At 36.4% G+C, this 24,829-nt stretch overlaps 1 pseudogene; it reads right to left on the bottom strand.

Annotated features, from left to right (window-relative positions):
- Nucleotides 1–1,378: 1,378 nt before the first annotated feature.
- On the bottom strand, nt 1,379–3,734 carry LOC116423275 (annotated as a pseudogene).
- Between the last annotated feature and the right edge of the window lie 21,095 nt (nt 3,735–24,829).

The following is a 24,829-nucleotide window of genomic DNA, read 5'->3' as shown; positions in this document are numbered from 1 at the left end:
AGTGGTAAAATTGTGGTAGAAAGGGTGTCTGGTCCTTGATCTCCTTTTGAGTCATCTCTGTGGTGCCATCGGGTGTTCAGGGTTTCTCAGGGGTCATGTTTCTTGCTGTACCAGAACCCACATACAGAGAGCACCAGCAGTGGAAGAGTAATAGATAATGAAAGATGTGATCAGAGCCTGCTTAGATTGCACTCTCTGAGATTCTCCTGAATTCCTGCCCTTAGTGAAGGTGTGAAGGACCTATCCTATTAATCCCCACAGAAGATTACAATCCAGGCTATTTGTTGTTAATATTATTTAGTTATTTTTAGCCTCCTCCAACTCTTTGTGACAACATTTGTGGTTTTCTTGGCAGAGATATGGAATGGTTTGCTAATCTGTCTTCCAGTCATTTTTCAGGTGAGAAAATTGAGACAAACAAGATTAAGGAACTTGCTCAGTCACATAACGGATGTGTCTAAGGCTTGAAATTAGGTCTTCCTGATTCTAGGTCCAGCATTCTATCCACTGGACCTAGCTATCTAAAATACAAACTAAGAACTCCCCAAGCCCAAAGTGGTTTTTTCTCCAGCAGAATTTCAAATATCATGTGAAAACTGATTTTAAAAGAGTAGAACAGACAGAGAAAGAACTACCAAGGATTATACAGGGCATAGGCCTGTATAGGAAGACCATGAAAGAATATAATAATGACAATACAGCTCCTGCTGAAGATGTTATTATTATGATTCAGGTTCCTCAATCAAAGTGGGACAAAGATGATTTTGAATCTGAAGAGGAAGATATTAAATCTACACAAGCTATGTCCACTGTAGGAAAGCTTGCTAGCGTTATAAAGAATGTTAGCACTAAGCCATCAAATCCTGTTAAACATATTGAAAAAGAAAGCGAGCCATCAGAGAAAGTTCAGAAGCCCCCAAAAGAAGTAAGCTATGAAGGTATACAGCATGAGGCCAAAAGTTCAAAAACTTGTTCATCCAGTGAAAAAGGAAAAACCAAAGATCGGGATCATTCCATGTCAGATAAGGAAAACTCTGAAAAAAGGAAAAGCAGCATTCAGACAGAAAAGGATACTAGTATAGATCGTATAAATGAACAAGGAAACTTTAAAAGTCTTTCTCAATCATCCAAAGACACTAGAACTTCAGATAAGCATGATTCTGGGCGTGGATCCTCAAGTAAAGACTTTACCTCTAATAGAGACAAAAAAGTAGACTATGATAACAGGGATCACTCTGGTTCCAAACGGAGAGATGAAAGGAGTGATTTACCAAGAAGAAAAGATTCTCCTTCTCGAACTAAAACAGAATCTTCATTGGGTCAGAAAAATAATCTGAAGGATGAAAGGACAGATTTGCCTAAAAAGGGAGTAGGAGAATCAAAAAGAAGCAATTCTAGTCCTTCAAAGGACAGAAATAGGAACGTGAACGTGAGGAACCAGATCTTGACTTAGAATAAGTATATGAACTTCTTGAATAAGAAGAGCCACTATATGGGGATTTAGATCTTGAAAATGAGCGCCTACGCTCCTTTTGAATCTTTTTGTATTCCATCAGTTCCTTAGCAAAATCATTTGTAAACTCATCTAGTTTGGACTTTTTATTTTCCTCCTCTTTTAGTCATCTTTGCTCTCTGTAGAACTCTTCCCTGGATAAGGGTGGAGCTTGTGTTGTTGGGATAGTATTTGAATGAGCTGTTTGAACTGCAGTTGATACCCAAGGTGTTGATAAATTTGTAGGAGCTGGAGGGAAACCTGGAGGAGGGACACTGTAGCCAGCAGGTGGTGGTTGCCCAAGTGGAAACTGTGGAGGAAACTGTGGTGGAGGAACGCCTGGAGGGAGAGGAAGTGTATGGGGAGGTGGTGGATACAAAGGAGGTGGTGGTACAGGTACAAAGACGGGTGTTGCTGGTAGTGACGGGCCTTGAGTCCTCTGTGAGCGTTCACCATGGTGTCGTCCTCGATTTATGCTTGGTTCCCAATCAGGCCTACCACCAGCAGAACGAGCAGCATTTATTCTTACTGGACCAGTTGTAGGTATCAACTGTCCATGCAAAAGGGACTGTCCAAGCAAAGAAGGTCTTCCAAGTATAGGTACCTGATAGCCCTTTTCTTCCATTAGTGCACTAATTGCTATTGATGAAGAAGCTTTAGGATGGTCTGATACCAAGGCTGCAGCAGGAATAATTTTATTATCAGGATCACGGAAAGGTCCATCAGGTTTTTCTGAATGGACAGATATAGACACTGTGGCAGTTATATCAGGAATTGGTGCTGGAGTAGAAGGCTGATTTATAGGTACAGCAGATGATAGGGAAGACTGATTAGGAATGGATGATGATATAGACGTAGCAGCATAAGTAGATGCAGACATCACTGGAATCATTAAAGGGTCCTGTTGTCTTGAAATTGGAGGTCTCATTAGAGGTTGTAGGTTCTGATGAATCAGTGGTCTTGGAGGTGGAATTGGAGGTGGTGGTGGTGGTATCTGCTTTCGAAGTCATTTAGTATAGCCAGTTTCATTTTTGAAGTTATTAACAGCCTGACGTAAAAATTTGTTGGCAATTAAAGCATCAGGAGATACATCATTCTGATGACAAGTTGGACATGTATGTTCATCTGATTCTAGCAATGCTGTTCTTATACATTCATCACAATAACTGTTTCCACAGCAAGGTATGACAACTGCATCAGTCATTATATCTTTGCAGATTAGACATAACAATTCATCTGGGATAGGGCCATCCTCTTCCGATGAAGAGGATGGTTCCTCTGGTAGGAAAAGTGGCTTTTCTTTCTTCCCTATGGCATATGCCTCTGCATCTATAGTTGGGATTGCATATTTTCCAATGTTGGTAAGCATGGCACCTTTCATAGTATGATCTTCCACCTCCATCATAAAACTTCTAGGAATTCCAGTACTCTTTTTAATCCTGGGAACTGATTCAAAGATTTTATCCCCATTTGTTGGGCAATTCTTTATGTAATGACCAGGTTTACCACAACGGAAGCAGGTATAAGATGGTGGAGGAGGACCCAGAGGTTTCTTCATGTAATTGATTGGATCATATTCGTGGCCAGACTGTGACATCATTGCTTTAATTTTATCTTCTTCAGAAGCATTGGCTTCAGCCAGATTGGCAGTCTTTGTAAACTGGGCCAGAGAAATAGATGCAGAAGAGTCATCAATTGCTTTTGAGGTTCCACTCACTGGTTCAGTTCGACTTATAACATATGACTTATAACATATGTCCTCCAATAGGAATTCTTCTTACAATAACTGATGAATTCTTGGGAATCAGGGCATTGTCATCTGTGTATTCTTCTTTCGTTTATGCATTGGTGATCTGTAGATCGCAGTCAGCAGCCTTGAGTTTCTCTCTCCCCATGATTTGCTTCTTCAAATCACACAGGGAGATGTGCAGTCCATCAAAGGTAATGGTATCATAGTTGAGTTTGGAGGAAAATTTATAATGCACACAGGACATGGTGCCAAAAGTTCCCTAAGGCTCAGCGATGAGACTTGACACTCTGAATTATATGTATATTTATAAACTTAAGAGATATGTACACACACAAAAACACTCAGAAACTGAGGGAACCTTAGGCCTTATTGCCCCCCCCTGACCACGAGTGGGGTTCTGAACCAAGAACCCCCCCCCCACCCAAAATACTCAAATCACTTCATGGATAGATGGGAGCGGGAGGGTATGGGGGAAGGGAAGTTGGAGGGAGGGCTTCCTGCTTCTAGTAGACCACATGTTCATGATGGTAACTGAGGGGCTTGGGGCCTTCGTTGTCAAGGCAATCTCCTTTTTAACCAATAAGTAAGAAAAACTGGTGACATGAGATCCTGAATAAGTAGGTAGAACTGGCAAAGACATTCTGAAGTACTGATAAAATTACTTCCTGAGGCAAGCATGGAAAGGCACTGATGGGGGTCAGTTCAATTTTATAGTCCCACCCTTTGTGGAGGTTATGGGTAGCCCCACCTCACTGTGACCAGTCAGAAATCCAAGTGATGTCAAATCCCAAGATTAAATTTCCCCTATAAATCTGTCCCTGGCTCATATCATTTTTGCTAAACCTCTTTTGGGTTAGCCCGCTGCAGTGTTCTGTCTCAGGGTATCTTTCTCCTTAACTCTTCTCCATGGTTCATTCTTTCTTTTCTCTCATCCCTGTCCCATGCCTCATAATGTTTTTCTCTTTCTTATAATTAACTAATTCTTTTAGGGTGCTAAATCTCTCTATTAATTTAGTCTACTAGTCAATGGTATACTCTCACCTCAAGAATATTTCCTTTCTCCTGGTTAATTGACTTTTTCATTGTTAATTGCTAAAACTACTTTCCTAACAATGTCTCCCAAATCTATTTCGTATTTATCATTCTTGGTGTCTATTGTATCACTTCATTTTGTCTATAACCTCTTCTCACAAATAAACCTTTTGCCAAAGAGAATGGCCATTGTGAATTTTTCATATATCATTCCCAATGTTTGGTGTCAATTGCTCTCCTAAATCTCATCATTTGGTTTCTGAACCCCAAATCATTTGGACTAGAAATTGATACCCTGAACAGATCAATGGATAGTTAAAAGGTAGTAATCTCACTCTCAACTCTCTTTTCTTCAGATAAAATTAATTTCAATGTCATTTTAAGCCAATCCTTTTGTTAGCAAGTGGAGGAAGAGGAGGGTTAGAGAAATGGTTTTCCCTATTCCTTTCCCTGGCCACCATGTGGTCCTGAGCACATCAGCCAAAGCAAGTATTGTGCCTGATTGAAGCTTGCTGATAGCCTGAGGAAGAGGGAGGTTGGAGAGAAGTAAGCCCCTGAAAAATGCTCCGGTGCTCTTGGAAAATACCACGAACAACAAAAGAATCAACTCAAGCTAGATCTAGTTTGTTTCCTGACATGCTGCTGGACCTTGTTTGGATAGCAGTGGTTCCATAAACTTTTATGTTGTTGCTTGTGTTCTAATTAAGATGAAATATCAGCCTCCTAAAGAGTATAGCAGTAGTTATTAGTGGTTACTGAATACTAAGTAAAGTTATCCTTTCAATGTGATATAAATCCTGAAATCAACTTATTTCCTCCGTTTTTCATGGTTTCTTATTACCATAGTAAAGACAACCAGGATGTTCGAAGACTGTCTTAATTAGCATTTTTAAGATACCTCTGTTGGGAACCCAAGATTTCCCAGACAGTCTTTATTAGTCTTTTCAAAGCAGTCTCAATCTCTCAATATATATCTTTGTTCCTGATTTTATTTCTCATCCTCCTCTGAGAAATCCCCAAGATTATATTTCCCCTATAAAAGATGTGCTGATGCTAAAAATCTTTGCTAAGTTCTTTTCAGGACTGAGTCCATGATGAGGCTGTCTCTGTCTGTCTCTGTGTCTCTCTGTTTATCTGTCTGTCTCTGTCTGACTGTCTCTTTCTTTCCACCCCCATTAGTATCTTCCCTTTAATGGCATCTTTTTTCTTATTATAGATAACTTTGATTAGTCTGCTAAATTCCTCTATGGATTTAATCTGGCAGTCAATGGATTACTCAGCCCTTATGGCATATTCCTCTATATTATATTCTTATCATATATAATATCTATCTATATATAGATATAAGGCTATATATCATATTCTTCCAAATTCCTTTCCTTAACCATATTGCTCCTCAAATCTATTTCATATTTACCATTCCTGATGCCTAATTTACCTCTTCATTTTGTCTATAACCTCTTTTTCCTAAATAAACTTCCTTTTTGGAAAAGAAAATGGCTATTGTGAGTTTGTCACATGTATTTGAAACTAGGAACTGCTATGCTGACTTCATTAAATGTATGCTATGAGTCTTTTGTGTCCTTTAGGTTTTCTTGTATGTGTAGAATAAGAGTTCTTCCCCATACCTCATTCTTATCTTATATTGAATAGTTTTCTGCTCTTTGCTTTACACTGTCTATGAACGACAGTGTAAACTTTAAATAATTGGTTCTAAGACCCTAGAGTGGATGATGCAATGAGTCAAAGAACTTGAGGAAAGAAGTGTGATCCCTCTTTGGGGCATCAGGATCCCAACAGGCTGATTCTAGTCCAAACTTTATGCCTGGTATCAGAGTACACAGATTCCTATTTAATGGAGAAGGGAGTTGCTCTATTAGCCCCAATCTCTCTCTCTCTCCACCCTTTTCTCCTTCCTGGTCAAGGAACAATAGTTTCTTATTGCTAGAAGAAATAGAGAAACAGGGATAAAGTTAGAAAGCAGAGAAACTAACAAAGAGGAAAAGAAAGCATAGTAGGGGCTGAGATAAGAATGGGGGTATGACAGAATCAAAGGGGAAATGATATAAATAACACAATTAATCTGCAACTACTTAGACTGAGTTAAAAAAAATCTTAAGTTCAGGAAACTAAAGACAAGTGTAACCTCAAAAATGTCTCTGTAGAATTTTGCTATGTAACTACTGACAGGAAGTTTTAAAAAAAGAGTCAACTTATTCAAAAGCAAGCACAACCATACTAATAAAACACAATGACATTCACAATTTCAGAGTACCAATAAGGAAACGTGGGACCTACCTCCTGACATGTAGGTGAGGGATTCAACATGTAGATTGAGATAGGCATTTCTAAACATGCCAGCATAGGGATTTGCTTTGTTTGACTTAATATATTTGTTAAAAGTGTTTTTTTTTTGTTTTTTTGTTTTGTTTTATTTTTTTCTTTTCAGTTGGGAGAGATGAAATCCAGGGGAGAGAAAATAAATTCTTATTAGCTAAAAACACTAAATTAAATTGAACAAAGTTAATATAGTTGCAAAAAATAGCTTGAAGGACTTTTTTTCTCTGCTTCATATAACAGGTAGGAAAATACATTTCAGTATTATCTCTCAAAAAGAAGGGGAAAAAAGTCTTCCTAACTATCCCCTGCCAGAAATGTGAAATATTAGTTGACAAGAAGATAACCTTTAAGTTGTTAAGCTCTACTCACAAATCCAGAGCTGTCTGAAAAGCCAGACTCCCTGATATATTCTGTCTGTCATTGAGTATGTTACTGAATCTGTCACTTGTGCTGGACTGTCTAAAGAATATTCTGCCTGTCCCTACCTTCTTCAATGAACTCTCGTGGTGATTGAAGGATAGAGGAAGATATAGTTATTTGCTCTTGGTATAAGGAAGAAACCCAAAAGTTGGACATTTAAAGATTATTTTTAAAATATTAGGGACTCTAGGACTCTGAGAAAGTTTACTATTTATTACTGTCAACCTTTTTCCTCCAGAGTTTGTTCTAAGGAAGGTTGTATCCATGAGTTCAATTCTTCTAAATAGGTGGGCATGTATACATGGGAGCATAATTAGAACTGAGCTTAGAGTTTGTTTGGACAAAAGTCACAGGGAGAGAAGGATATACTCTCATAGTTGTCTTAGAAAAGTATCTTTGGGCTAGGTTGTTTTTCAGAACTGGGAATTGATATGAATCAATCTGAGGAGATTATCTGGCATAGCAGCGAAAGTTCTGGGTTCAGTATGGCAATACTTCAAGGAACTTCCAATGTGAGAATTCTGCTAGGAACTTCTGATATGCCCACTTAAGGAATGCTTAGTTTTATGTCTTACTGGACTGGTTCTAATTCCTAGGCCAGTGTGGTCTCCTCTGGTTAGGAAGGGAGCTTGAGCAAATTAAGGTGATTAGTAAAGTCATTAACCATTCCCTTCTCACACTACAAAATACTGTTGCTGTTGTTGTTCCTTCTTCATTTTCAAAGAGGATCAAAGATATCTGGGGTGACATCTTGACATGTGTTTGAATTGGATTTAAGTGGGGCAGTCATTAGTTTCACTCTCTCCTCCAGAGACACATGAAAATTTATAGCCTCTATATGTTACAGATATTAAAGTGTCTGTGAATTAGGAGACTCTAATAAGGGTCCCCAGCAAATTCCTCCTTCACAGTCTGGAGAAAGTCTTCCCACTTCCTGTTATCTCATTACTTTGGGAAAAAAAAGAATTTTTGTTCTTTCCTTTCCACATCTTCAGAAGCTTGAAAGATATTATTTGCTCTTTTCACTGTCCAATAACCAAAGAAGGAATAGAGTCTTGAGGGGGTGGTGGTGAAACACCCCAAGGCTCAGAAAATATGTTCAGCTTTCCAAAGAATCTTTCCAGAATTTTCACATGATGAGAATGTTTGTTTAAAATGAACTAAAGTTTGACTGAAGAAAGAGGTTAAGGGTCAGAGGAGCCTTTGAGTTTGAACTAGATAATGGCACAGTTCATCCATTCCCTGCTTTAAAGAAAGCCCATCACTTTCTTGGTCGTGAACCCTGATGTTTCATTGTCCTGCATTCTTCTCATTTCCAAATAGCATTTTTAGAGCCTTCAAAGAAAATTTGCTGGCAGAAGAGTGAGTGGGAGAAGATGTCAAGAAAGGTGAAATCTCTCCTGCCAAAAAGCTTTCTTTTTGTACAAATGATGGCAACTGCTTCCCATTACATTTTTGCAAATTTGTCATTTCTAAATCTTAACTCAAGTATTGTTAGAATTTTTGATGGAGTTAGAGATAGCAAAAGATAAAGCTAAAAGATAATGGAAACAAAAATGAATTCCATCTAGTCTTTGAATAACTTCATTTCCAGACCTTTCCATACCAACCATAACATCAGGTTCAATCTCAAAGCCCAGAAAAACTGAACTCTTCCATGGCCAAAACTCCCATTGTGGGGCTCCACTGTGTTGACTCGTAGTTGCCTCATTTGGCCACTACATCTAAACTTCATGTCACTTCCCATCCCTCTACATAAGAATCATTATCTACTATACCTTCTCCTTTCCAGTTCTGGAACCATAATCAAATTCTATCATTGCTCTTGAAAAGATGGCTCAGTTGATCCTCTTATGATTCCACTCATCATCCTGTTTATTTTCCAAATCAAATATCCTTTCTAGCCACCCTTCCTTTATGTGTATTATCTCCTTCAGTTAGAATGTTAGCTCCTACCTTAAGTGAAAGAATAGTCTTTGCTTTTCATTCTATCTGTAGTGCTTGGTATATAGTTAATTATAATAAATGCTTTTCATTCACTCACTTATTCATTTATTGCTAAAATTGATCAGATTGAAGATTTTCTAATTGTAAGCCACATATATTTCTGAGGTTTTTTTTCTTAAATTAATTTTGACCATTCTTCTCATAAATTGGTCATCTGACTATATGGGAACAGTTAATTCTGACTATATGGGAACATAATGTATATGACTTTTTTCAGTTGGAAGCTCCCTAAACCAAAAAATCAGAAATTTTGACTAGTGTATGTGGGTGTTATATAGTATATGTTGTATATATTAAAAAATGTACATATGTGTTATATGAGTTCAATGTATTTGTGAATGTATATTATACCTTGAATATAACTGTGAAAAAAATAAGATCAGCTGACCTTTGATCCTCAACTTAATTACTCTCTTAAAATCTAATAGCAACTCATAATTGATAACATTCTAAGGTTTCCAATAATTCCATGGAGGAAACAATATACGTGTTATTCATTTCCCTTTTTTTTTTTTTATAAATTAGTAAATAGAGGTTCTGAGAAGTTGTCTAAGTCATACAGGTAGTAAACATGTAAGATAGCATTTCAACTCAAGTGTTCAACATTCTATGACATTTCACTTTTTGTATAGTAAAGAATGGAGTCCTACAACAGAAATGAATATCCAGGAGTATATCGAATCATTGCCTAGTTTTCAATTAAATAACCCCTAACAATTTTTAAAAACCTTTTTAGTGGTAGTTTCCCTTCCAAGGAAGAATAGTGAAAGTTTAAAAAATATGCCAAGACTTTTTTTTAAAGTAACCTAGCCCTAAACTACTTTTTGCCCTGAGTGGCAATTTGAGCAAATTAGTGTTCATGTTTCTTGTACACAAGTGTATTAAATTTTCAACATACATTTGAAATTTCTAGGATTTGTTATGAAAACTAGCATTTTGGGGCAGCATCCAAGATGACAAAGTGAAAGGAAAAGTGCAAAGAGTTTCTCTCTATAAACTCTTAACAGATCTAGAAAATGCACCAGACTGAATCCTGATGGAAAAATCAAGAAAAAGTTACAAGTCCTTTGTCAAGCCCATCTTAGTACAGGGAAACAGACATGAAAGTCTTTGGACATTGCTGATGTGATTGGGCCAGGAAAACAGTGTATACTCTGTGGTCCCAGCACTCTAGTATTTAGGGAGAGATTGTGTACCAAGAAAAGAGGAGGTCTGATCCATATATGCTATCCCCCCCCCCACACACACACACACACTAGGGAACTGCAATTGTGACAGATGCCAATTGGAATCTTTTATGATTATTTCCCAGTTCCAACTTGAAGATCCAGGATAGAGTGATATTGGGATATGATTGTAACGGTTGTATCCAGGTAGTGAGGTCCTGAGAAAAAGGAGCAAGTGTGAAAGCCAGCATTAGCCATAGTGAGGTATGGCTCAGACCTCACCTGAAAAGCAAGGTCTCATTTTCAACATCTAGTCCAATCTACAAAGGATTAACCAGGCCAAGAATACCAAACCAAAGATTCTGAGCCAAAAGAACTTTCCAATTGACTGATAGAGGTGGAATCTAGTAGTAGTCTACTCTTGCTCAGACTGAAAAGCTAGTTGGTAACTTGCAGAGATCAGTGCAAGGGATAGCAATCAGACTTTTCCTTGGATTAGACTATTTTGGGAGCATTAAAAGCTTGGAGGTACCCAGGCTTACCCTAAAATCCTGGAATAATATGACACTCCTTGCTCCAAGAAAGCAAAGATAGGACTAATCCAGATCCTTCCCCAAGAAGTGCTATAGAGTCTGCCCCTAATATCAAGTCTGAAATTAGGAAGTCTATAAAAATGGACAAACGAAACTATACCCACACGATAATAAGCTATTATGGTGTCAGGAATGCTCAATAAACAAATGTAGAAGAAATTGACTCCAAAACATCTATAAGCAAAACCTTGGAGAAAAACATAGCTTGGGCACAAATGCTAGAATTATTGAAAGACATGAAACAAGAGTTTTAAAAATATAAATAGAATGGGAATGTTTGAGGAGAAAACTGGAAAAGGAATGAGACCTATTGAATAAAGAATTGGAAAGGGAATTAAGAGTTTGGCACAAAAGACAGAAAATATTGCACAAGCAACAAACTTCCTGGAAATTTGAATAGAACAAACAAAAGTCAATGACTACTTGAGGCTAAAAGAAATATTAAAACAAAGTCAAGGGATCGAAACACACCAGCAAGTGTAAGGTATCTCACAGCAAAAACAATGAGTCTAGGAAATACAGAAGAAAAAATGTAAAGATCATTGAAATATCTAAATGTTATGACCAAAAAAATATTTCCAGAAATTTAAAAACTATCTAATTCTCATAGAACTAAAGGGCAGAGTGAAAAACAGAAGGGATCTACTGGTCACCATCTGAAAGTAACACCTTAATGAAAATTTCTAGAAACATGATCATTAAAATCCAGACTTTCCAGGCTAATATATATATATATATATATATATATATATATATATATATATATTACATGCAGCCAGAAAGGAAAAAAAATCAAGTACCAAAGAATCACAGTTAGAAATACTCATGACTTACCAGCTACAACTATAAGGGAATATAAAACATGGAGTGTGATATTCCAGAAAACAATGGATATGGTCCTGCAGACAAGAATAACTTACCCAGCAAAACTGAGTATAATGCTATAGGGCAAATGGGGAAATAATTCCATAGGAGAAAATGTATTTTTAATGAAATAGAGACTGTCCAAGCATTCCTAATAAAAAAACAGATCTTTGCAGGCAATTGCTCAGATTCACCTGCTACACTCTCTCTTCCAGAGTTATCAGAGTCCACTGGCAAGACAAAAATCAGGATGATTGATGATGATAATACAGTGGATGATTTTGGCATCTTTGATGTTTGACCAAGCTCTAAGCATCCCACTAAGCCTGCTTCAGACATGGCTGTGGGAACAAATTGTACTAATCTGCCCGTTCCTCTGGGGAAGTCTTCACATGCTAACTCACTAGGGTTTGAAGCCTGTCAGTAATCTTCAACCTAACTTATCTTGTCTGTCAAGATGGTTTTACTAGGGTGTGGCCACTGTGCATGCCAGAGCTTCTTGAAGCCACAGGTAAGATTTGAGTGCCAAGTCGACTATAAAGGTGTGAATGAGCAGCCCCAAAGAGGGCATAACAAACCCTCACATCAAAGATGCTGATTCCTTGCTGAATAATTCCAACATCCCTGACCCTATATACCAACTGAAAAAATTCATCTTTTTTAACATTTGGTTAATGTTTGAAAACTCAATTTCAAAAGAACACACACAAGTTTGTCATACTGCTAGTAACTATCAGAGGCAATATTTAAACCCAAGTCTTTCAGACACTGATGCTAGCATTCTATCCAATGTACCTTTTGGGCTAGGCATAAACTGGGAACTTCAAGAAGCTATTACCACTGTGCATAGCACATAGAACTTTAAGTTTAGGAAAGTTAATTTTTTAATTAAAGCTTTTTATTTTCAAAATAAATGCATGTATAATTTTCAACATTCATCCTTGCAAATCCTTTTGTTCCAAATTTTTTCCCTCTCTTTCCCCTACCTCTTCCATTAGAGGCAAGTAATCCAATATATGTTAAACATGTGTAATTCTTCTATACATATTGTGCTGCATAAGAAAAATAAGATCAAAAAGAAAAACATGAGAAAGAAAACAAAATGCAAGCAAACAACATCAGAGAGAGTGGGAATGCTATGTTGTGGTCCACACTCAGTTCCCACAGGCCTCTCTCTGGGTATAGATCACTCTCTACATCACAAGACCATTTGGAATGGCCCGAATCATCTCATTGTTGAAAAAAGCCATGTTCATCAGAATTGATCATTATATAATCTTGCTGTTGCTATGTATAATGATCTCCTGGTTCTGCTTATTTCACTTAGCATCAGTTCATGTAAGTTTCTCCAGGCCTTTCTGAAATCATCCTGCTAGTCATTTCTTACCGAACAATAATATTCCATAACATTCAAATACACAACTTATTTAGCCATTCTCCATTGATGGGCATCCATTCAGTTTCCAGTTTCTTGCCACTACAAAAGAGGGCTGCCACAAATGTTTTTCCAGATATGAGTCCCTTTCTCTCCTTTAGGATCTCTTTGGGATATAGGTCCAATAGAAACACTGCTGGATCAAAAGGTATGCACAGTTTGATAACTTTTTGAGCATAGTTCCAAATCGCTCTCCAGAATGGTTGGATGTATTCACAATTCCACCAACAATGTATTAGTGTCCATGTTTTCCTACATCCAATCCAACATTTACCATTATTTTTTCCTTTCACCTTAGCCAATCTGAGAGGTGTGTAGTGGGAGGAAGGTTAATTTTTAAATCAATAAATTCAATTGGTTTTGGATTAGATTTTTTAAAATTGTCATTAATTTGAAGGTACAATTGAGAATAAAAAAAATAAGCATCTTTCACTTTTCAAATACTGTTTTGGATTTGTTGCCTTAGTTATTGTTTTTTTCAAATCCATCATATCTTTGGTTCATTAAACTCTCAGAAAGGGAACTTCCAGTGAAGAAACACCCTCTCCTAGTTCTGCAACTTGCAGTCTGAATGAGTTCCTGTGAATGATTTGCCTAACCAACCTCCATCACTAAGCCAAAATTTTGCCATAAGAATAAATGAATTATTTTTCATATAGTATTAACTTCTTTGCATCAATTGAATATAATTTTCCAGATGAGACATTTAAACTTTTCTAATCAAAATGATATATTTCTTTTTTTTAAATTATAGCTTTTTATTTACAAGTTATATGCATGAGTAATTTTACAGCATTGACAATTGCCAAACCTTTTGTTCCAATTTTTCCCCTCCTTCCCCCCACCTCCTCCCCCAGATGGCAGGTTGACCAATACATGTTAAATATGTTAAATACATATAAATTAAATATAATATAAATATACATATCCAAACAGTTATTTTGCTGTACAAAAAGAATCAGACTTTGAAATATTGTACAATTAGCTTGTGAAGGAAATCAAAAATGCAGGTAGACAAAAATAGAGGGATTGGGAATTCAATGCAATGGTTCTTAGTCATCTCCCAGAGTTCTTTCTCTGGGTGTAGCTGGTTCAGTTAATTACTGCTCCATTAACTGATTTGGTTCATCTCATTGCCGAAGATGGCCACGTCCATCAGAATTGATAATCATATAGTAGTGTTGTTGAAGTATATAATGATCTCCTGGTCCTGCTCAAAATGATATATTTTTTAAACGCTTCCTGGATTTTAGCTATTTGGAAATTGTGTTGAGTTTTTCAGCCCACTAGAATTCTAGCTGTGTAATCAACTTGCACTCTAGTTTAATCAGTAAGTCAACAAGTATTTAATGACCTACTGTGAGTAATTTTTTTTTTCAGCAAAAACACCTTTATAATTATTAATCTTTTCCAAATTCAATAAGTAAAAGAATTTTTCTTTTCTTTTTCTTTCTTTCTTTTTCATACATCACCAGATGTGCAGATATGCATGGAAACTAAAGATGCACAAGTAGTATAATCTAATGCAAATTCACTTGAATTCATAAGGCTTTCAAATTCATTCCTAATAATAATGGGCTATGAAAAGTTCTGTAAGCAGTAATGATTGCTCTCTCCAATCCCCAGTGAGACAGCTGGAGTCCAGGTTGGTAGGCCCTGTGTGTAGCCCCTTCTTTCTCTTGGGTGGAGAATTGGCCCTGGAGCTGTGAAACAGGAAGAAGTGGGCTGAGTGACAGTGACGGGGACAAGAGAAAGAGTAATGAGGTCAAGAATAATAGCAGAGTAGAGAAATAGAGGTGATGGTCTAGGAGGAGAAGAGCTTCTGACAACCTTGTATTATGTTGTCAAATGCTAAACTAAGTGAAAGTTACCCTCTTTTAGACTGTGGGAAAGAGTGGGCCAGAGAGGCAGTTTTCCCACATTCTGCATGAGTGTTCCTAGTTCCCCAAATGGTTCAGACAAAAGAGAGATTGTTTAGAAAGCCAGATTCATGTCTGAGTCCAGACAGAGCAACTCCACAAGGTGAAATGGAAAAAGTTTCATATCTCCTTTTGCACACAACCACTACATTTAGAGAAGCATTCTTTCAAGGACCTTCTTCCTGTGGCACCACCAATTAAGGGAAACTTCTCCAACCACACCCCAGTGCCTCTGAATGCCTCTGTAATTCATATATGATAATGCCAGTCTGAGGAACAGCAGTGCCTAGTTAACGTGCCAGCTCCTTGCTGAATAAGGCAAGCCAGCTGTTGGGGGCCGCCATCTGGGGGACTCATTGAGACATGAGATTCTGAGCTTAAAATGAACACCTTGTACAGGAACAAGATGTAACGTCTGCTGGGCTCCAAATCACCCAAATCTGGCAGACCCACTGAAAGGGAGTCAGCTGCCAAGCTCCCTTCAGTCGTGGGGACAAGACTTCTATTCCCCTGGCCAAACCAGATGGTTTGGGAAGGAAGATGGCAAGACACTGTGAGGCTCACAGCATCCTGTTTCCGACTGCTGAAGAGCCCACAAAGAGAGACATGATTTTGAAGGCCAATTTTGTACAGCACAGCACAAGTGCCTTGTTATAATCCTGGTTATTAGAGGCAGTTGCTCTGCTAAAAGATGAGATTTGTAACATCAGATACCCAGAGAAAACATGGCATAAGTATATGAGACTTGGCCACAAAGCCTCAATGAATCAATGTTTCCAGTTAACTTGCAATACTTGCAACAGTGTCTTTTATAAGACTTCCAGAAGGCAGCAATCATACCACCACCATTGAAGTGGAAGATTGTGGTACAAGGGGATAAAAGATTGGGTCTGGAATCAAGAAGTCCTGAGTTCAAATTTTAACTCAGATCCTGACTAGATGGGTAATCCTGTCTCAAGTTATCTGTACAAACTGGGATAATAATAGCACCTACTTCCAAGAGTTTTTTGTGAAGGTTAGTTGCAAAGTGATTTGCAAATCTGAAAGTACCGTATAAATTCTAATTATGAGTGCTATTAATCTTATAAGGATAATGTATGCAGTAGAGTGTTCTTTTAATAATTATTCAACCTGATAGCAATGTAGAAAAATCTCTTCAAATTTCTTAATTCTTGCCTAAGTATGGAGAAAAAGAAATATAAGAGGATATTGTAGCTACTCTTTAAGAAGAACACTGAGGGAAATTTCACCCTCAGTACTGACTGATTTCTGTTTACTTTTTCTCTTTTGTGGTTGTTTAGGCATATTGCAGAAGCCATAGTTGGTGGGCCATGGCTTAGTTCAGCTTCCAACTTAATCAAACCCTTTTCTAGCTTGACTGTCTGCAAATGAAGAGAAGAGCAGAGGATGTGAGTTATTTAATGACTTCTCCTCCCTTCCTCTTACCCTCAATCACTTTGACATGTGCATTTATGCCATGAAACATAATAGAATTCACAGCAGGTTCAGGAAAGAAATTTTGGCAGAGATGAGAAGTGATATAACATGAATAGGGTCAGATGGTCAAGTCATATAACTCCATGAGGGTCATTTTCTTCATATGGTGAGACAATGATGATATTTCTTTTGCTGACCTCACAATACTTTTGAGATAACATGTAACTGTGATTTGAAAAATGCTATATAAACTGAGCATATTTTTATTGAAATGAAGAGATAAGAGGGTTTCGAAGTAGAAAGAGGTCTTAAGCAGGGGTTCATAATCTGGAATTCATGGACAGATTTCAATGGGTCTCTGAACTTAGAAAAAATTTATATTTTTCTTTTCACTGACCTGTAACTAAACTTTGGCATTTCCTTCAATTATTTAAAAATATAATATTGAGAAGAGATCCATAGACTTCACTAGACTGCCAAAGGGAGCTTTGATACCTGCTAAGAGATAACAATATCATAATTCTATTGATATAGACCTGAAAGGAATCCCAGAAGCAATCTAATTCAACACTCATTTTATAGGTGAAAAAAGTGAGAATGAAGTAATAAGTCCCCTGAGTCCAGACCTAATGATCTCCTATTACTCCATACCTCCTCCTTATGAAATAGGGATAGAAAAAGGACTGAATCATATGATTTTATTTGTATGAGATTCCCAAATAAGGATCAAATATCAGTAGCACCTTCTTACAAATTTAGAATTCTTGTGCATTACACATAACACTTAGAGGTTAAATGACTTATTCACAGTCACTGGGAATATCTGTGAGAGAGTACTTGAACTCAGGTCTTTCTGACTCCAAAGCCTACCCCTCCATTCTGTCCTTCCATTCTTCAATGGAAAAAACGTTTTTTTGTATGTAATATTGGCCTAATATACAGATGGATGCTCATGAGATATGATCAAAACATTCTCACTATCCCACTTCACTATTTGAAATTCCACCATAGTTTTAATCCATTTTTTTCTGTGACATAATTTCTTCCTTTAAAATACTTCTTGTATTTATTCTTTTTCTATCACCACTATTGCTACTAGCCTGTTCTAAGGCATCACCATATCATATCATCATATGTCATATATATATTAACCATATTACCACCTTTTTAGCTGTTCTCTGAGCCTAGATTTGACCTCCTCCAAATTACTTTGTACCCAATTGCCAAACTTTATCTTTAGACAACACTTTCTATTAATCTTACCTCTTTGCTCAAGAAACTAAACAGGCTCTTTATTGCCCACCATATTAAAGATAGACTATCAAGACTCCTCAAATCTTGAACCACTAAATCTCATTCCCCTTTTCTTCCTAATACAGATTAGTCAGACTGGCTTTCAATTTACTATCCATACACCTTCCATTCATTGTTTACATAATGGCTTTGCTACTACTGTTCCCCTCCCTACCAAGTATCTAAATCTTACTTCCCATCTCTCTTGTGGAATTTTCTTCAGTAACTCTATCTTACACTTCCTCTTTCTTTGTTCCCAATTGCATTAGGAGTACCATTCATCCCAGGGCTTACCTGTTCTTAATTGTTTCATTTGGTCTCCCAAGCTGTGGGGTGAATTAATTCCTTCAGGGCAAAACTAAAGTGTGGGCTCAGCACACAATGAAGCCTTGACAATTATGTGACTGAGTATGAGACCAGTATTTAGTCTCTGCATGAGTACATAATTAAAATTCAAATGCTCTAGCAATAGAAATAATCAACATTTTACTTTTTTAACCCACTGTTGTGAGTTAATTTATCAAATTAACTTCTGCTATGGTAAGTCCTTGAAAACAAGATGAGGCAAGAAAAAGAGACAGCTTGGAGGCAATGTGATACACTGGAAAGAATGCTGGACTCTAGAATAAAAGGACCTAAGAAGAAATACTGACTTGAACATTTATGATCTTGAGGAAATCACTTAACTCTAGTTCCTTCATCTATAAAATCAAGGGATTGGACCAAATGACCTCTAATGTCCCTGTCGGCTTTAAATCTGCAGTGGCCATAAATTCTCTGTGAGATGATAGCATGACACAATGAGGAAAACACTGGTATGGGAACTTACAGAGAACACATTTAAATCTTGCCTCCTCCATTCACTACTTGGTCTCTTCTTCCCCACCCTTCATTTTTACCCAACTACAAAAGGGAAATAATAATAGTACTTAACTCACAATGCTGTTGTGAAGAGCTAGCAGAATAATGTTTTTTAAAGAGCTAGAAAAAGTCATCTCTTGTTACTGCCATGGAAAAGGGACAATGAAAAAATATTAGGTAATGTCAACTCTTCACAATTTTGCCTTGTATCAGTCCCAATTCTATGTATCTGTTCTCAATTTTCCTATAAAATTGTAAACTCTTAGAAGGTGCAAGCTATTGTACTATAGAGAAACTACAGAGATTTTATGCTAGTCAAAATACAGTACAAAAGTCATGAATTTTGTTGTTGGTACATATATATAATAAAAATAGAAATGTAGATTTTACTTGTTTCATGTAGTTTCATTGTCATGCTCATCAAAATGGTTCTTGGTAACAAGATTTACATTAGCATCCTAGTGTCCCCACAATTTATATAGGTTTCTGAGGAAGAAATTCTTTGGAGTAGATTGAAAGACACAGAATGACAATCAGAAATATAACAAGAATTAAAAGAAATTTTCTTTTAATCCAGGTCAGGATGCCATCTGAAACTAAGGATCTTGAATCAGCACAAGGAAAAGAAACAGTTTTTGCCTGAAACATTTGATTTTTGTTAACCCCTGATTTGGGGCTTATAATCTATGCTACTCGCTAAAAATGCATCAGCTTACCTTAATCAAGGAGACATTGTAACAGTACCAGAAAATATGGAGGCAACTGGGTGGGGCAGAAGATAGGGTTCTGGGACTGGAGTCAAGAAGACCTCAAATACTTAGCTGTGTGAATCTAAGCAAATCATTTAACCAGTTTGCTTCAGTTTCCTTATAAGTAAAATGAGCTGGAGAAGAAAATGACAAACCAGTCTTTGCCAAGAAAATCCCAAATGGACTTACCAAGTCATACAGAACTGAAAAATGACTCAACAGAGTCAGATGTAGATGAAATAGAATAGCAGATGTCCTTAAAGAACTAAATAGATAAAAATATCTGAAAGAGACAGAAGAATGAAGAAAGAGATTCTATACACGATAGACATCACAGAAAACACAGCAAAAAGCAGCACAATTCCATTACAAGAAGATAGCAATAGCCCTAAATCAGTGGACACATGAATTGTCTGCGAGATACATCTATCTTGGCTTCCTGTGATTTTAGATGCATACCATCCATGAGTAGGGCCCTAACATAGTGACTTCCAGGGTACATATTCTCTATGTGTGTCTCCTAAACATATTAATTGCTAACACATGTGGCTTCCATAGGTGAATGGGTTGCTGTTGTGTTTCTGTTACTCATTCACTTTACATGTTACATGTTTATGTGTTTCCTGTCCACTTCTGTTGTTTACATGTGTGCATATAATGCATGCTCTTTGGCAGCATAGAGTCTTTTTATGGATCCTCTTTACCACTAATGGTTTGTTAAGTTATACTCCAAGTGAGCATGAGGGAGCTCTTCTTTGTACTAGTTCTTTGCCAAGCTAGTTGATTGAATTAATTTTATTTTCAATTGCTATACTTTCTTGTCTAGTAGAAAATAAAGAAGGACGCATATTGGTAGGGATTCATGAGCTGTTTTTATGGGTAGGTGCTGACCCACAAAATACATCAAACTAAGGACAGGCTCTAGGGGCCTTTGTCAGAAAGGAAACCTAGAGTTTAACTCAATGTGGTATTACTGAGAGCAAATAGTGCATTTATTCTACATTTTGAAGAGAATAGAATTCTGTGTTTTAACATAAAGTTCTTGTCACCATCTAGAAATCACTCCTACATTTTTGTTTAAAAGATAAGGGCTTAGGGGCAGGTAGATGGTGCAGTGGATAGAGCACCAGCCCTGAAATCAGGAGGACCTGAGTTCAAATCTGGCTTCAGACACTTAACAGTTCCTAGCTGTGTGACCCTGGGCAAGTCACTTAACCCCAATTGTCTCAGGAAAATAATTAATAAAAAAAGATAAAGGCTTTAGAATATACTCTGAATCTATAAGACTTCTCTTGTGATATCAGTGGTGATGGTAATGTACCCAGGATAAGATCCATCAAATGATACAAATCTGCAATCACATCTTCCTGGTCTAAAAGATGACTAGTTCTTTTAACAAACAAGCAGTCCTATGCATTCTGAATTAAAATGTTGACTCTTTAAGCACCTGGGATTTTGACTAGTGGACACATTTCTTTCTTTCAACAATTATTTAAATGATCCTTTCTGATCAAGAAATCTAAGAAATGTTTAGTGTCTTTCAAAACGATGACAACCCACAAATGGAAGCACATTCAATCAAGCCAAACCAGGCAGAAATTTCTCAGCCTGTCACTGAGACGAAACAGCCCTACAGACATCCCAGAAACATGAGTTTCCCAGTCCTTGTGGCAAAGCCTTTACACATATAAATTTAGACATCTGGAGAGAGGGAAGAGGAAGAAGAAAAAAGAGAAGGAGGGAGAGAAGGAGAGAAAAAAAGGTATCAGGAGAGAGAAAGAGAGAGAGAGAGAGAGAGAGTGCATCAATATGTCTTCCAGTCAGTCTGTATAGTAAATTGTCCTCATGCAATTTTGTAATAAAAATGAATGTTTATAATTTTGCTTCATTAAAGAAAGTCACAGGCATAGTGATTCCATTAATATTCTGGTCAACTGAATCTGAGTTCACATACTTCCTGAGGAAGTATGATCTCACGCTTACTTTCCACCATATTAGTTAGCAACTGGAGAGTTGCTTTTAGTATCAGAACACAGTTTACTTTTTTATGCATTTACTTTTTATTCCCCTTTGTCCCAATTCCTGGCTTACAGAATCTGAGTAAAGCTATTCAGGCATTTTTATACATAAATATACATGTAATTAAATATTACAGTACAACATGGCCACTTGCCCAGGAGCACTTGTTACTCAGAGATGATGGGAATGAAATCTAACTACACTAAGCCACAAGATGATTGCTTGAGAAAATGTGTTTTTCCCCCTTATAAATAGAAATATTAATGACATTTCTGATGCCCCTCCCCAGTCCATTTCCCCTTCCTTTTCATTTTAGGCCTCTTTTTAGTCTAGGTCCTGGGAACTTACTTGGCTTTAACACTTGAGCCGGGGACATTCCCAGTGCAAAGGGCACATGGGATTCTGACTAAATTGAGAGGTCATCCCAGGAATTCATGTTCACTTTATGGAAAGTGTGGGTTGGCTCATAGAACCCAGGACCAAATTCACCCCTAATTAGATAGGGCCTAGTGGTTGGCTTGGTGGGTCTTACTGGCTCTGAACCAACTTCCTCAAGAAATTCCAGACCAAAGCAGATCCACCCAGGATGCCACAGTCCAGGCCTTGGCCATTATGGCTGAATCAGAACCAAGTTAGTATCAGATAGGGGACAGGAAGAGATAGAACAAATGGGTATAATTATTCTATAGATTATGAAAAGATAATATGTATGAGAGTAGGAAAAATATTGTGGACTGATAAAAATTTGGTTTTTCTTCAAAGATTGTAAGGACTTCTATATAAAACCACTCAACTTGTCAGTGTTTTAAATTAAACACTAAACTTGTAACAAAAAGTCTCTTTTACTCTCTACTCCTATTCCTTCCCATATAATTTATACAGCATTAGTAAGTACAAAACAGATTGAGCTTAGTAATAATACATTTCATCATTTTCAATGTTTGAAGATTTGTTCATTTTAAATTTTTAATCATTATGTAGAAGAAGAGAACATGACATTTTTTGTTTCGTGGGCAAAAGAGTCCTCCCTTCTTGGGACCTCAGTTTCCTCATTTGCCAAATGATGGGGTTGGACTAAGTGATTTCTAAAGTCTCTTTCAACTCTAAAATCCTATATATTTATATCTATACCTATATTTATGTGTATGACTTGATCCACAATACATTATTTTATTTAAGTATTACTCTCAATCTAATTTAGGATATGGATTAACTACAATGAAATCTTTGAAGCTCTACCTCAAAATTTCCTTTCATCAAATAAATTGTATGTTTTCTTTTTTACCATCAAAGACATTATTTTTTAAATGCCATAATCCACTCCAAACACACATGCTTATACTTACATTCCCCAAGCCCTGACAGCTTTCAAAGACTGTTTCTTTTCTTCCTTTACACTGTCTACAACTCAAAGTTGGGATTTCTCTGGGCTTTTGCTCATATTTATAGAATTCTACGATATTTGAAAAATAACTCAAGCCATGAAGAAGTAATGTATGTATTTATTATTCTTATTATCACCTTATTGAAAGCTACTGCTTTTTAATTCTCATTTACCATGAAAATTATGTTCATAAGTGCCATTGGGAATCAGCAAGTCTAAGATATTGTTTATAGAAATTCCATTTTCTCCATCATTAGAGAAGTTTCTAGATGCTTTCCATTTTTCTCTGATCTGATTTTCTTTTTTCAATCTTTCTCTGTCTCTTTTTTGTCTTTGTCTCTCTGATTCTGTTATCTCTGTCTCTGTCTGTCTCTTCCCCAGAATCCCTATACTATTGACCAACATTTTATTGATTCTCTATTGGCTGTTATCCAATGTTTTTAAGAGTCTGAGAAAGATTTCTTTCATCCTGATGCCCTTTCTTTGCTAGGTGTAAGAGTAGAGGAAAGACTTAATCCAAGATTGTCCTCTTTATTAATATGGCTGAAAAAAATCTTGACTTAAAAAAACCCTGTAGACAAAAGAAATTTCTATTGCACAAGAGATAGAGTCTAAGAATATGAACCAATAATTTTCAAAAAAATAAACTAATAATCCCTTAAAATGTTCCAATTTGCTAATATTCAAAAAGATTCAAACAACTTGAAGTTAAACCTTTACCTCCATAAATTGTGAAAAAAATGTTTAAAAAGAAAAGGAGCAGGTTGCTAGTTGAGTTATAAAGAAACCAACATATATATTCGTTACAGATGAAACAATAAACTAATTTTTTTTGGCAGAGAAATCAGGTAAAAGTAATTTAAAAATTAATGCTTCACTTTGCTCCAGTAATTCCACTATTAGGAATATGTCATGAAAGGGTTATCCAAAACAAAACACATTTGTTTAAATTTTTTTCTAGCAGTATTTTATTATTTATTTTTAAATTAAGTTTATTTTTTTTAATGAAAAAAATCCACCTTTTCTCCCTCCTATATTCCCTCCTCAAAGAAATAAATATGTATGGTTAAACAAAATAAACTTTCTACTTGTACTTGTCCTAAAATATATGGTTTCATCTGTACTCTGTGTTCATAACTTCTGCCAGGAGGTAGGCAGCATGTTTTATCTTGAATCTTCTAAAATTGTGGTTTTATTGATCAAAACTTTTTTTTTTCTGAAGCCATTGGGGTTAAGTGACTTGCCCAGGGTCATACAGCTAGTTGGTCAGAGTTCTTAAGTCTTTTAAATATGTTTATCTTTATAATGTTGTTATCATTTTATGATTTGTTTTCTTGATTCTGATCACTTTACTGCATCAGTTCATAAAAAATTTTCCCTGGTTTCTCTGGCTTATTCCTTTCATCATTTTTATAGCATTATGATATTCCTATGTATTAATATCTCAAAATGTATTTAGCTTTTTTCTCAATTGATGGCAATTCCTTGGTTTCCAGTTTTTGTCTGCATAAAAAGAGTTGCTATAAATATTTTTGTACATATGGATATTTTTAATCTTTCTTAGATTTCTTTGGGTATAGACCTAATAGTGGTATCTCTGGGTAAAATAGTATGCATAGTTGAGTGACTTTTGAGCAGAGTTCAAATAGCTTTCCAGAATTACTTTACTTGTTAATAGTTCCATCAGTCATACATCAATGTACACACTTTCTTATAGATCCTCCAGCATGTTATTTTCTTTTTTGTCAACTTTGCCGATCTGATAAACATGAAGAAAATCACAGTTGATTCAACTTGTATTTCTCTAATTGTTAGTGATTTGGAGTGGTTTTTTAAAATATAACTTGCTATATAGCTTTTTCCCTTTAACAAATTAGTTGTTCATATTCTTGACCATTAGTGAGTAATGATTTTTATTCTTATACATTTGAATCAATGCCATGTATATCTTGGAAATGAGACATTTGTTAGAGAAATTTGTTGCAAAGACTCTCCCCTCCTACCCCAGTTACTTGTTTCACTTCTACTTTGGCAAGCATTATTTATAATGGGAAAAAAAGCTAGAAAC

Source organism: Sarcophilus harrisii, chromosome 1 (genome assembly GCF_902635505.1).
Source record: "Sarcophilus harrisii chromosome 1, mSarHar1.11, whole genome shotgun sequence".
NCBI classification, from domain to species: Eukaryota; Metazoa; Chordata; class Mammalia; order Dasyuromorphia; family Dasyuridae; genus Sarcophilus; species Sarcophilus harrisii.
Note: the sequence above shows the minus strand (reverse complement) of the source record. Positions and strands in the feature narration are given on the sequence as shown.